This window comes from Symphalangus syndactylus, chromosome 14 (genome assembly GCF_028878055.3).
Source record: "Symphalangus syndactylus isolate Jambi chromosome 14, NHGRI_mSymSyn1-v2.1_pri, whole genome shotgun sequence".
In the NCBI taxonomy this organism is placed as follows: Eukaryota; Metazoa; Chordata; class Mammalia; order Primates; family Hylobatidae; genus Symphalangus; species Symphalangus syndactylus.
Window position 1 is genome coordinate 10,167,976 of NC_072436.2, and position 13,574 is coordinate 10,181,549.

General features: G+C 50.1%; 1 protein-coding gene across 1 annotated transcript in view; it reads left to right on the top strand.

The window, feature by feature from the left end:
* The first annotated feature begins 1,609 nt into the window (after nt 1-1,609).
* Nucleotides 1,610-13,574, top strand: part of EXOC7 (exocyst complex component 7) — a 38,966-nt gene continuing 27,001 nt past the window's right edge. The window contains exons 1-3 of the mRNA XM_063617136.1: nt 1,610-1,700; nt 2,068-2,182; nt 2,591-2,706. The gene's annotated coding sequence lies outside the window, so the exon portion shown is untranslated. The remainder of the gene's footprint in view (nt 1,701-2,067; nt 2,183-2,590; nt 2,707-13,574) is intronic.

Below are 13,574 nucleotides of genomic sequence, written 5' to 3' on the forward strand. Positions count from 1 at the left end.
GGCCTCAACCTCCAAGCCAGCCTCCTCCCTGGCCTCATTAAAAAGTCCTTATTGAAGAAGGAAGTGTGTGTGTGGTGTCCCGCCAGGTAATACACGCTGAGATATCTCTGCTCATTCATTCATTCATTCATTCATTCATTTCAGGCAGACAGGAGGACCCTTCTGTGAGTGTGAACGACAGGCAACCCCACAGAGCAAGAGCACACTGGGGACTCCCTTCAGGGTCATCTCACTCAATCCCCTGCCTCAGGGCAGCTATCCAGTCAGGGAATGAGGCCTCCTGGTTTCCCACCGCAGGGGCAGGATCCATCAGCCCTCAGTTTGGGTTGGGGGGAAACGGTGGAAACCTGGCTGTCGGCCTGCTCCCGGGCAGGGCTTCCCTGTGCCCTCCCGCCCCCAGCCAACAGCCTGTGTCTTCTAATTTACTGCCCAAGGCACTGCACCCTCCTCATTTGCGGCCCCCCGGCCACTCCTGCCAGGCAGCCCACCCCTCCGAGGCTCCTCTCCAAACACAGTGCAACCTCAGCTGACGCTGGGGCCCCAGGGCCGCTTTGCCTCCACTCCCGCCACACTCAGCTGTCCTCTCCGACACCCCCGGCCCACTCCTTGCTTCCCAGCTTTCCTTCCATAAGGCCGGTCCCTGTCCTGAGGCCCCCTTCTCCTATCCTTCAAAATCCAGTCCATATGCCTGTGCCTCGGCCTCCCTGAAACGCCCCATAGCTGTGGCTGTTCCCCCAACCCAGGCCGCAGCCCTGTGCCTCTCCTGTGGCCTGGATGACCCAGGCCTGCAGCGCACCCCAAATTTCCAAATGTTTCCAAGAGCACCATCTTTTTATCCGGGCTCTCCTCTCTCTTCCCGCTTCCTGCCTCGCTGAGTTCGTGAACAAATGAACGAAACTGCCCGACCCGGAAAAGATCCCGCCTGGCGGGGGCCTGTGCGGGCCCTTCCTGGGGACAGCACCACCCGCCTCCGTCCCGCTCCCCACCGCAGCCCCGCACGGAGAAAGCGCTGAGTCACGTTCCGGGCACGCGGCCCCGGGAAGCCAGGCCTCAGGGGCGCGCCTGGGCCCGTGGGGGGCTCCTGGGCCTGCTGCGGCAGCGCCTGGGCCCGCGATGAGGGCGCCCCGCACCCGCACCCGCTGCCCAGCGCAGCCCCCGCAGCGTCTCCGGTTGCCTGGAGCCACGGGCCGGGCAGAAGCAGGTGCCAGCGGCTGACGCCACCGCGGCTTGCCAGCCGAACCCCCCTTCCGGAGTGGTTCAGAGGAATGGGGGGTGGCGAGCGCGAGACGCCCCCAGCAGCCTGCCCCGACCCCTGGTTTCCTGCCTAACCCCCAGGTCGGGTTCCTGGGGCCTTCTGGATGCCCCCTTGTTGTTTGCCTCCCTTCTATCTCCACGTTCCCTCCCTCTTCAGCGCCCCCTCCTGCCCCCGTTCTGTCCCCACCCATGCCCCTGGGCCTCTCCCTTCCCCTGCACCCTGGACCTTCTCGGAGGTTCCAGCTGCCCGAGCGCGGTGGACGCCAAGGGTGGTGTGGGGCGCCCCCTTGCGGCCCGGCCCGGGCTCGCCTCACCTCCCCGCCTGCTTAAGCCCTCCCGGAGCGCTCGGAGTTCAACCCTCGAGCACGGCGGAAGGAGGGCGCCCCACTGCGGCACAGCCACGTCCACGAAGCCCCTCCCGGGGTTCTAGAAAGCGGAGGCCTCCGGTAATAGGGGCTAAGGCTGGGCCAGGGGGACAGGGGATAGGCCCTCCCAGCTCCTCCCCTGCCGAGACAGGAGGGGTGAGGGAGAGGGGGAGAGGTGTGTGTGTGTGTGTGTGTGTGTGTGTGTGTGTCCCGCAGATAAGGGGCCATGGCCTAGGACAGCCAGGCAGTGAGTGGCAAGCGCCTGATGGGTTGCTTTTCCTTCATTTTACAAGCCAGGAAGTCTTCCTGCGGTGGGGTTTGCAGAACCAGCAGAATCCCTCCTGGGGCCACCATGTTCCTGGCACCGTTCTGAGCCCTTGTAATGCTAATCTCCTGTAGTGAGTGCCTGGGGAGGGTTGGGGGGGCTGTAATATTGTTGTCCTTGCAGAAGGAAAGACCGAGGTGCAGAGAGATGTCTAGAAGGTGCCAGAAGGTGACTGTCCAGCCCTGGTATCACTGCCTGGTGATTTCGTTTCTTTGATCTTCACGAATGGCCTCACTGGGTGAGTCCAGGGGCCAGGAGGCTTCAGATGCTGTCGATGACTCAGGACTGTTTGGGGGCAGATAAGAGGAGGTGAGGGGTTCCACGGGTTCTGGATAAATTGATCAGAACTCAGAACACATTTCTAAGCAGTGATCATTAGCTGCAGAAGCTGATTTTGTTCCTAACATACTCCAACTACAGCTGGAAAGGCCAGGGAAGAACTGGAGTGGGCACCGGCTAACATTTCTTGAGCACCTACTAGGTACCAGGCCCTTTATATGCGCCATGTCACTTAATTTACCTCAAATCCAAGGGGCCTTTGTGGCGTGTTATTCAGAAGTCACAGGGCTAATCGGGGCAGGGCTGGGATCAGACAGGCCTGTCTGGCCTCACACCTGGGTTCTTTTTCCTCCACTCTGCCATTCAGCTGTGATTTGGACAGAAATCAGCTGCCACGTGCAACATTCTCCCATGTGTCAGCAGTACCTATCTCAGGGCACAATTCCTTCCTGCCCCACAGCCCTCTCCTGGGACTTGCCTTAGGTAAGATGAGAAATTGGGATGGGAGGTGTGGGGGCGGGGCAGGGTGTGCAGGTCTCTGGCCACAAGAGAAGCAGGAAGGGATACAGATTCCTCCCAATGCATCTCTTGGCCTAGGTGTTTCTGTTGCCCCGAGTATGTTGCTGTGATTCTCAGGTCAAAGAGGTTCTCAGTTGCCTCAAAAGCTGCACCCTTGGCTGGGCATGGTGGCTCACGCTTGTAATTCCGGCGCTTTGGGAGGCCAAGGCAGGTAGATCATCTGCGGCCAGGAGTTTGAGACCAGCCTGACCAATATAGTGAAACCCTGTCTCCACTAAAAATACAAAAAAATTAGTCGGGCGTGGTGGCGGGTGCCTGTAGTCCCAGCTTCTCGGGAGGCTGAGACAGGAGAATTGCTTGAACCCAGCAGGCGGAGGTTGCAGTGAGCCGAGATCGTGCCACTGCACTCCAGCCTGGGCGACAGAGTGAGACTCTGTCTCAAAAAAAAAAAAAAAAAAAGTGCTGCACACCAACCTCCTTCACTTTGTCTTCCCTGGGACCTGTGCGCCATCCCTTTGATCCTCCTTCCGCGCCCCTCCTCCTCCTCCTGGAGTTAGCCTTCATGCACTTGTTTATTTGTTCATCATAGATTTACTGGGTACCCGGAACACCCTCTGGGTCGGGCCAAGGCCAGGTGCTGGGGAGGCACCCTTTAGAGGGCCCGCTGAGCCTTCTGGTCATGCATGGCGATTCCATCAGCCCTGGCCCAGCACCCCTCTTGTTTGTGTCACTCAGCTGTGAAGACCTGTTGCCTGTGCTTGTCTTTGATCTGCCCCCAGCGGGGCTCCTGCTGGCTTAGCCTTTCCTCCCTCCAGCTCTGCCTGTGAGGTCCAGGGATCCTTCCGGGCAGTGGACCCTGCTCTGCTGGGCACCTCGCAGGCTCCGCAGGAAGCTTCTGGCTTCCAGCACCCCCTCACCTTGCTCAAACTTTGCCTCCACCCCTCAAGCAGGCATGATTCCTCAGTGATGCCCCAGACCCTATAAGGACCTGAATTCAAACCAGTTTGCTTAGGCGACATTCAATTTGTAGTTGTGAAAATGAATTTAAAGTTCACCTGAGCAGGCCGGGTGCGGTGGCTCAGGCTTGTAATCCCAGCACTTTGAGAGGCCGAGGCGGGCAGATCACGAGGTCAGGAGATCGAGACCACGGTGAAACCCCGTCTCTACTAAAAATACAAAAAAAAATTAGCCGGGCGTGGTGGTGGGCGCCTGTAGTCCCAGCTACTCTGAGAGGCTGAGGCAGGAGAATGGCATGAACCCAGGAGGCGGAGCTTGCAGTGAGCCGAGATCGTGCCACTGCACTCCAGCCTGGGCGACAGAGCGAGACTCCGTCTCAAAAAAAAAAAAAAAAAAAGTTCACCTGAAAAAAAAGAACAAAAGTAGACTATCCAGGAAGTTTTTGTTTTGGGAGGGGGGAAATAAAAAACCATGAAAGATATATCCCCCACCAAATATTAAATGAATAATTAAGTTAAAAAGCTTTTTTGCTTTAACTGGTTTGGTACTGTTGTTGAAATAAGCAAAAACACTTCAGTGGAACAGAATACGCCCAAGAAATAGATCCAGATATCTACATGGAAGAAATGGTATCCAGACTGTGAAAAAACTCAGATGGCTCAGTAATATAAACTTAAAAAAAAAAGTACGAGAAAAGAACACAGGTGTTTTATTTATCCCAAGCTAAGCTTTTTTTTTTCCTCAGAATCTCACTCTGTCTTCCCAGTTGGAGTGCAGTGGAATGATCTCGGTTCAAACGATTCTCCTGCCTCAGCCTCCTGAGTAGCTGGGATTACAGGCGTGCAGCACCACGCCCAGCTAATTTTTGTATTTTTAGTAGAGACGGGGTTTCACCCTGTTGGCCAGGCTGGTCTCAAACTCCTCACCTCAAGTGATCCACCCACCTTGGCCTCTCAAAGTGCTGTGATTACAGGTGTGAGCCACCGCGCCCAGCCATTCGGACTTTCTGTTTTATAGCTTTTTGGTTTTGTGTCTTGCTTAGAAAAGCTTATCCCAGGCAGGGCGCGGTGGCTCACACCTGTAATCCCAACACTTTGGGAGACCAAGGTGGGTGAATCACCAGGTCAAGAGATCAAGACCATCCTGGCCAACGTGGTGAAACCTCATCTTTACTAAAAATACAAAAACAAAAATGTTTACAAATTACAAAAATTAAAAATACAAAAATTAGCTGGGCGCAGTGGCACACACCTGTAGTCCCAGCTACTCAGGAGGCTGAGGGAGGAGAATCACTTGAACCCAGGAGGCGGAGGGTGCAGTGAGCCGAGATCGCACCACTGCACTCCAGCCTGGGTGACAGAGCAAGACTCCATCTCAAAAAAAAACAAAAAGAAAAAAGAAAGAAAGTCTGATAAACATAAATCATAACCATAAATAAAATATGAATAAATGAAAGAATTAAAACTCCAGTAGCACAAAATAGCAACAAAAAAATGAAATTAAACCACATATTTTTATTTTTTTCAAGACAGAGCCTTGCTCTGTCACCCAGGCTGCAGTGCAGTGGCCTAATCAATGTTCACTGCAGCTTCAACCTTTCAGGTTCAAGCAATTCTCCCGCCTTAGCCTCCCAAGTAGCTGGGACCACAGGAGCGTGCCACCATGTCCAGCTAATTTTTGTATTTTTTGCAGAGAGAGGGTTTTGCCGTGTTGCCCATGCTGGTCTCAAACTCCTAAACTCAGGCAATCCACCCGAATTGGCCTCCCAAAGTGCTGGGATTATAGGCCTGAGCCACCATGCCTGGCCCACATGATAATGAAAATGGGAAAAAATAAGAAAAAATTTTTCATATAAATGATTAAATAATATTCTTTAATGTGCAAAGAATTGGCTGGGTGCAGTGGCTCATGCCCGTAGTCCTAACACTATGGGAGGCCGAAGTAGGTGGATCACTTGGGGTCAGCATTTTGAAACCAACCTGGCCAACATGGTGAAACCCCATCTCTACTAAAATACAAAAAAAAAAAAATTAGCCATTCTTGGTGGCAGGTGCCTGTAATCCCAGCTACTCAGGAGGCGGAGGCAGGGGAATCACTTAAACCTGGGAGGCGGAGGTTGCAGTGAGCCGAGATCACGCCACTGCACTCCAGCCTGGGCAACAGAGCGAGACTGCCTCAAAAAAAATAATAAAATAGGCCGGGCGCAGTGGCTCACACCTGTAATCCCAGCACTTTGGGAGGCAGAGGCAGGCAGATCACGAGGTCAGGAAATCGAGACCATCCTGGCTAACACGGTGAAACTCCGTCTCTACTAAAAAATAGAAAAACTTAGCCAGGCGTGGTGGCGGGCACCTGTAGTCCCAGCTACTTGGGAGGCTGAGGCAGGAGAATGGGGTGAACCTGGGAGGTGGAGCTTGCAGTGAGCCGAGATCGCTCCACTGCACTCCAGCCTGGGCTACAGAGCAAGACTCCGTCTCAAAAAAAAAAAAAAAAAATTAAAAAATAGTATACAGCCAGGCACGGTGGCTCACGCCTGTAATCCCAGCACTTTGGGAGGCCTAGGCGGGCAGATCACAAGGTCAGGAGATCGAGACCATCCTGGCTAACACAGTGAAACCCCATCTTTACTAAAAATACAAAAAATTAGCCGGGCGAGGTGGCGGGCACCTGTAGTCCCAGCTACGCGGGAGGCTGAGGCAGGAGAATGGGGTGAACCCCGGGGGGTGGAGCCTGCAGTGAGCCGAGATCGCGCCACTGCACTCCAGCCTGGGTGAAAGAGCGAGACTCCTTCTCAAAAAAAAAAAAAAAAAAAAAGTATACAAAGAATTCTGAAAATTTACTAAGAACATATGAACATCATTATATAAAGTGGACAAAGGGCTGGGCATGGTGGCTCACGCCTATAATCCCAGCACTTTGGGAGGCTGAGGTGAAAGGATCTTTTGAGCCCAGGAGTTCTATACCAGCCTGGGCAACGTAGTGAAACCCCATCTCTATAAAAGATACAAAAATTAGCGGGCATGGTGGCACATGCCTATAGTCCCAGATACTTGGGAGGGTGATGTAGGAGGATGGCTTGAGTCTGGGAGGCAGAGGTTGCAGTGAGCCAAGATGGCACCACTGCACTCCAGCCTGGGCAACAGAGCTAGACCCTGTCTCAAAAACAAACAAACGAAAAAAGGACAAAGTGCATTAAACAGTCAGTCTAAACCTGAGATGTCATTTAAAATATATATATATATATTTATTTATTTTTTTGAGACAGAGTCTCACTCTGTTGCCCAGGCTAGAATGCAGTGGCACGATTTCAGCTCACTGCAACCTCCTACCTCCTGGGTTCAAGCGATTCTCCACCTCAGCCTCCTGAGTAGCTGGAACTACAGGCGCCCGCCACCACGCCCAGCTAATTTTTATATTTTTAGTAGAGACGGGGTTTCACCATGCTGGCCAGGCTGGTCTCCAACTCCTGACTTTGTGATCCGCCCGCCTCAGCTTCCCAAAGTTCTTGGATTACAGGCGTGAGCCACTGCGCCTGGCCTAAAAAATTTTTTAATAGACATTTTTTTATTTTTTTGAGATAGGGCTTCGCTTTGCCACCCAAGCTGGAGTGCAGTGGCACAGTCATAGCTCACTGCCGCCTCCAACTCCTGGGCTCAAGCCATCCTCCTGCGTCATTCTCCTGAGTAGCTGGGACTATAGGCACATGCTACCATGCCTGGCTAATTTTTTATTTTTTGTAGAGATGGGGTCTTGCTGTGTTGCCCAGGCTGGTCTCGAACTCCTGGCCTCAAGTGATCCTCCCATCTCGGCCTCCCAAAACACTGAGATTACAGGTGTGAGTCATTGTGCCCAACAGACATTTTTTAGAGCAGCTTCAGGTTTACAGAAAAAAAGTCATGCAGACAGGATAGAGTTGTCATACATCTCCTCCTGCTCCCCGTCCCTCAGTTTCCACTATTATTAAGATCCAGCAAGGCCAGAAGTGGTGGCTTATGCCTGTAATCTCAGTGCTTTAGGAGGCTGAGGCGAGATGATTAATTGAGCCCAGGAGTGTGTGACCAGCCTAGGCAATATAGCAAGACCCCATCTCTACAAAACAATTAAAAAATTAGCTGAGCGTGATGGCACACACTCGAGGTTGCAGTGAGCTATGATTGGGCCACTGAACTCCAGCCTGGGTGACAGAGCTAGACCCTGTCTCTAAATAAATAAATAACTTGAATTAGTGTGGTACATTTACTACAACTGACGGACAAATTGACTGATACATTATTATTAATTAAAGCCCATAGTTTACTTTTTATTTCTAAAAATCTTAATTTTTGTGGGTACATAGTAGGTATATATATTTATGGGTTACATGAGATATCTTGATACAGGCATAATCACATCAGGGTAAATGGAGTATCCATTACCTCAAGCACTTATCCTTTCTTTGTGTTACAAACAATCCAATTATACTTTTTTTTCTTTTATTTTTATTTATTTATTTTTTGAGACAGCGTCTCGCTCTGTTGCCCAGGCTGGAGTGCAGTGGTGCCATCTCAGATGCTCACTGCGACCTCCGCCTCCCAGGTTCAAGCCATTCTCCTTCCTCAGCCTCCCGAGTAGCTGGGACTACAGGCGCCTGCCACCATGCCTGGCTAATTTTTGTATTTTTTAGTAGAGACATGGTTTTGCTGTGTTGGCCAGGCTGGTCTCGAACTCCTAGCCTCAAGTGATCTGCCTGCCTCAGCCTTTCAAAGTGCTGGGATTACAGGCGTGAGCCACTGCACCCGGCCCAATTATACTCTTAGTTATTTTAACTTTATTTATTTTATTTTTTGAGATGGAGTCTCGCTCTGTCACCCAGGCTGGAGTGCAGTGGAATGATCTCGGCTCACTGAAACCTCTGCCTCCCGGGTTCAAGCAATTCTCCTGCCTCAGCCTCCTGAGTAGCTGGGATTACAGGTGTCTGCCACCACACCTGGCTAATTTTTGTATTTTTAGTAGAGACAGGGTTTCACCATGTTGGCCATGCTGGTCTCGAACTCCTGACTTCAGGTGATCTACCCGCCTCAGCCCCCCAAAGTGTTGGGATTACAGGCGTGAGCCACCATGCCCATAGGTTTTTTTTTTTTTTTTTTTTTGAGATGGAGTCTCACTGTTCGCCCAGGCCGGAGTGCAGTGGCGTGATCTCAGCTCACTGCAAGCTGCACCTCCCGGGTTCATGCCATTCTCCTGCCTCAGCCTCCCGAGTAGCTGGGACTACAGGTGCCCGCCACCACGCCTGGCTAATTTTTTGTATTTTTAGTGGAGATGGGGTTTCACCGTGTTAGCCAGGATGGTCTCGATCTCCTGACCTTGTGATCCTCCCGCCTCGGCCTCCCAAAGTGCTGGGATTATAGGCGTGAGCCACCGTGCCCGGCCGCCCATAGTTATTTTTAATGTGCAATAAATTATTGTTGACTGTAGTCACCCTGTTGTGCTATCAAATACTAGGTCTTATCCATTCTAGCTGACTATATTTTTGTGCACATTAACCATGCCCCCTTCTCCCTCTTTCCCTACCATTACTTTTCCCAGCCTCTGCTCTCTACCTCCATGAGTTCCATTCTTTTAAGTTTTAGCTCCCACAAATAAGTGAGAACACGTGAAGTTTTTCTTTCTGTGCCTGGCTTATTTCACGTAACACAATGACCTCCTGCTCCATCCAAGATATTGCAAATGACAGGGTCTCATTCTTTTTTATGGGTGACTAGTACTTCCAGGTGTATATGAACCACATTTTCTTTATCCATTTGTTTGTTGATGGATACTTAGTGTATTAGTCCATTTCATACCACTGTGAAGAAATACCCAAGACTGGGTAATTTATAAAGAAAAAGAGGTTTAATGGACTCAGTTTCACGTGGCTGGGGATGCCTCACAATCATAGAGGAAGGCAAAGGAGGAGAAAAGGCACATCTTACATGGCGGCAGGCAAGGAAAGTGTGTACAGGGGAACTGCCCTTTATGAAACCATCAGATCTCATGAGACTTATTCACTATCATGAGAAGAGCACAGGAAAAACCCACCCCTAAAATAATTAGCCGGGCATGGCGGTGGGCACCTGCAATCCCAGCTATTCAGGAGGGTGAGGCAGAGAATTACTTGAACCCAAGAGGCGGAGGTTGCAGTGAGCCGAGATCATGCCGCTGCACTCCAGCCTGGGCGACAGAGTGAGATTCCGTCTCAAAAAAAAAAAACAAAAAAACAGAAGAACCCGCCCTTGTGATTCAATTACCTCTCACTGGTTCCCTCCCATAACATGTGGGGATTATGGGAGCTATAATTCAAGATGAGATTTGAGTGGGGACACAGGTTGCTTCCAATTCTTGGCTATTGTGAATAGTGCTGCAATAAACACGGGAGTATAGATATCTTTTCAATATACTGATTTCCTTTCTTTTGGGTATATACCTAGCAGTGGGATTGCTGGATCACCTGGTGGCTCTATTTTTAATTTTTTGAGGAACCTCCATACTGTTCCATAGGAGTTATACTAATTTGCTTTGCCACCAACAGTGTACGAGGGTTCTCTTTTCTCCACATCCTTGCCAGCATTTGTTATTGCCTGTCTTTGGATGAAAGCCATTTTAACTGGGGTGAGAAAATACCTCATTATAATTTTGATTTGCATTTCTGATGATCAAAGACGTTGAGCACCTTTTCATATATGTTTGCCATTTGTTTCGTTTTTTTTTTTTTTTTTTTTTTGAGACGGAGTCTCGCTCTGTCGCCCGGGCTGGAGTGCAGTGGCGCAATCTCGGCTCACTGCAAGCTCCGCTTCCTGGGTTCACGCCATTCTCCTGCCTCAGCCTCTCCGAGTAGCTGGGACTACAGGCGCCCGCCACCACGCCCGGCTAATTTTTTTTTTTGTATTTTTAGTAGAGACGGGGTTTCACCATGGTCTCGATCTCCTGACCTCGTGATCCGCCCGCCTTGGCCTCCCAAAGTGCTGGGATTACAAGCGTGAGCCACCGCACCCGGCCTATGTTTGCCATTTGTATGTCTCCTTTTAAGAAATGTCTATTCAGATCTTTTGCCCATTTTTGATTGGATTATTAGATTTTTTTCCCATAGAATTGTTTGAGCTCCTTATATATTCCCATTATTAAATCCCCTGTCAGATAGCTAGTTGGCAAATATTTCTCCCATTCTGTGAGTTGTCTCTTCACTTTGTTAATTGTTTCCTTAAAGTCCATAGTTTAAAATGGGGTTCATGCTTTGTGTTATATAGTTCTGTGTGTTTTGCCAATTGCATAATGTCAATATCCACAATTACAGTATCATACAGCGTGCTCCATCACCCTAAAAATCCTCTGTGCTCCACCAACTCATCCCTCCCTTCCTCCCTTCTGTCTCCCTCCCTCAACCCCGCAAACCCTTGGCAATCGTTGATCACTTCAATGTCTCTATAGTTTTGCCTTCTCCAGAATGTCACGTGGTTGAAATCATACAGTATGTAGACTTTTCGGACTGGCTTCTTCACTGATTAATATTCTTTTGAGGTTCCTTCATGGCTTTTTGTGGCTTGCTAGCTCATTTCCTATCTCTGAATAATATGTCTTTTTTTTTTTCCTTTTTTTTTTGAGATGGAGTCTTGTTCTGTTACTCAGGCTGGAGTGCAGTGGTGCAACCTCTGCTCACTGCAACCTCTGTCTCCCAGGTTCAAGTGATTCTCCTGCCTCAGCCTCCCGAGTAGCTGGGATTACAGGTGCGCACCACCACACCCAGATAATATTTGCATTTTTAGTAGAGATGGAGTTTCACCATGTTGGCCAGGCTGGTCTCAAACTCCTGACCTCAGGTGATTAACCCACCTCAGCCTCCCAAACTGCTGCAATTACAGGCGTGAGCCACCACCACACCTGGCTGCTTAATAGTATATCTTTTTTTCTTTTTTTTTGAGCCGGAGTCTTGCTTGTCACCTAGGCTAGAGTGCAGTGGCGCAATCTTGGTTCACTGCATCCTCCGCCTCCCAGGTTCAAGCAATTCTCCTGCCTCAGCCTCCCGATTAGGTGGGATTACAGGTGTCCACCACCACACCCGGCTAATTTTTGTATTTTTAGTAGAGACGGGGTTTCACCATATTAGCCAGGCTGGTCTCGAACTCCTGACCTTGTGATTCGCCCGCCTTGGACTCCCAAAGTGCTGGGATTACAGGCATGAGCCACCACGCCCAGCCTAATAGTATATCTTATATGAATGTACCTTAGTTTGCTTATCCATTCACCTAGTAAAGGATGTCAGTTGCTTCCAATTTTTGGCAGTGATGAATAAGGCTGCTATAAACATTCTTGTGTAGATTTTTGTGTGGATGTAAATTTTCAACTCATTTGGATAAATAGCAAGCAACACAATTCCCAGATCATATGGTAAGAATACGTTTAGCTTTCTAAAAACTGCCACGCTGTCTTCCAAAGTATCTATAGCATTTTGCATTCCTACCAGTAATGAGCGAGAACTCCTGTTGCTCCACACTCTCGCCAGCATTTGGTGTTCTCAGTCTTTTGGATTTTAGCCATTGTGATAGCTGTGTAGTGGCATCTCGTTGTTTAAATTTGCAGTTCCCAGCTGGGCATGGTGGCTCATTTTTGTAATCCCAGCATTTTGCGAGGCCAAGGTGGACTTGAGACCAGGAGTTTGTGATCAGTGTAGGCAACAAAGCAAGACCCCATCTCCATAAAAAAATTTTAAATGAACCAGGCGCAGTGGTGAGTTCTTGTAGTCCCAGCTACTTGGGAGGCTGGGGCACCATAATCGTGCCACTGCTCTTCAGCCTGGGCCACAGAGCAAGATCTTGAATTAAAAAAAAAAAAGGCCGGGCGCGGTGGCTCATGCCTGTAATCCCAGCACTTTGGGAGGCCAAGGCAGGTGGATCACCTGAGGTCAAGGGTTCAAGACTAGTCTGACCAGTGTGGCAAAACCCCATCTCTACTAAAAAAAAACACAAAAATTAGCCGGGCATGGTAGTGGGCACCTGTAATCCCAATTACTTGGGAGGCTGAGGTGGGAGGTCAAGGCTGCAGTGAGCCATGATTGTACCACTACACTCCAGTCTGGGTGACAGAGTGAGACCCTGTCTCAAAAAAAAAAAAACCCGCAATTCCCTACTGACAGCTGATGCTGAGCATCTTTTCATATGCGTGTTTGTCATCCGCATATCTTCTCTGGTGAGGTGTCTGTTCAGATCTTTTGTCTCTGTTTTAATCAGGTGTTTATTTTCCTATCATTGAATTTTTTCTTTTTCTTTTTTAAAATTTTTTTGTAGAGGCTGGGCGCTGTGGCTCACACCTGTAATCCCAGCACTTTGGGAGGCCGAGGTGGGCAGATCACAAGGTCAGGAGATCGAGACCATCCTGACTAACATTTTTTTTTTTTTTTTTTTTTTGAGACGGAGTCTTGCTCTGTCACCCAGGCTGGAGTGCAGTGGCGCGATCTCGGCTCACTGCAAGCTCCGCCTCCCGGGTTCACGCCATTCTCCTGCCTCAGCCTCTCCGAGTAGCTGGGACTACAGGCGCCCGCCACCACGCCCGGCTAATTTTTTTGTATTTTTGGTAGAGACGGGGTTTCACCGTGGTCTCGATCTCCTGACCTCGTGATCCGCCCGCCTCGGCCTCCCAAAGTGCTGGGATTACAAGCGTGAGCCACCGCGCCCAGCCAATCCTGACTAACATTGTGAAACCCCGTCTCTACTAAAAATACAAAAAAAAATAGCCAGGCGTGGTGGCGGGCGCCTGTCGTCCCAGCTACTCAGGAGGCTGAGGCAGGAGAATGGCGTGAACTCAGGAGGTGGAGCTTGCAGTGAGCTGAGATAGCGCCACTGCACTCCAGCCTGGGCAACAGAGCG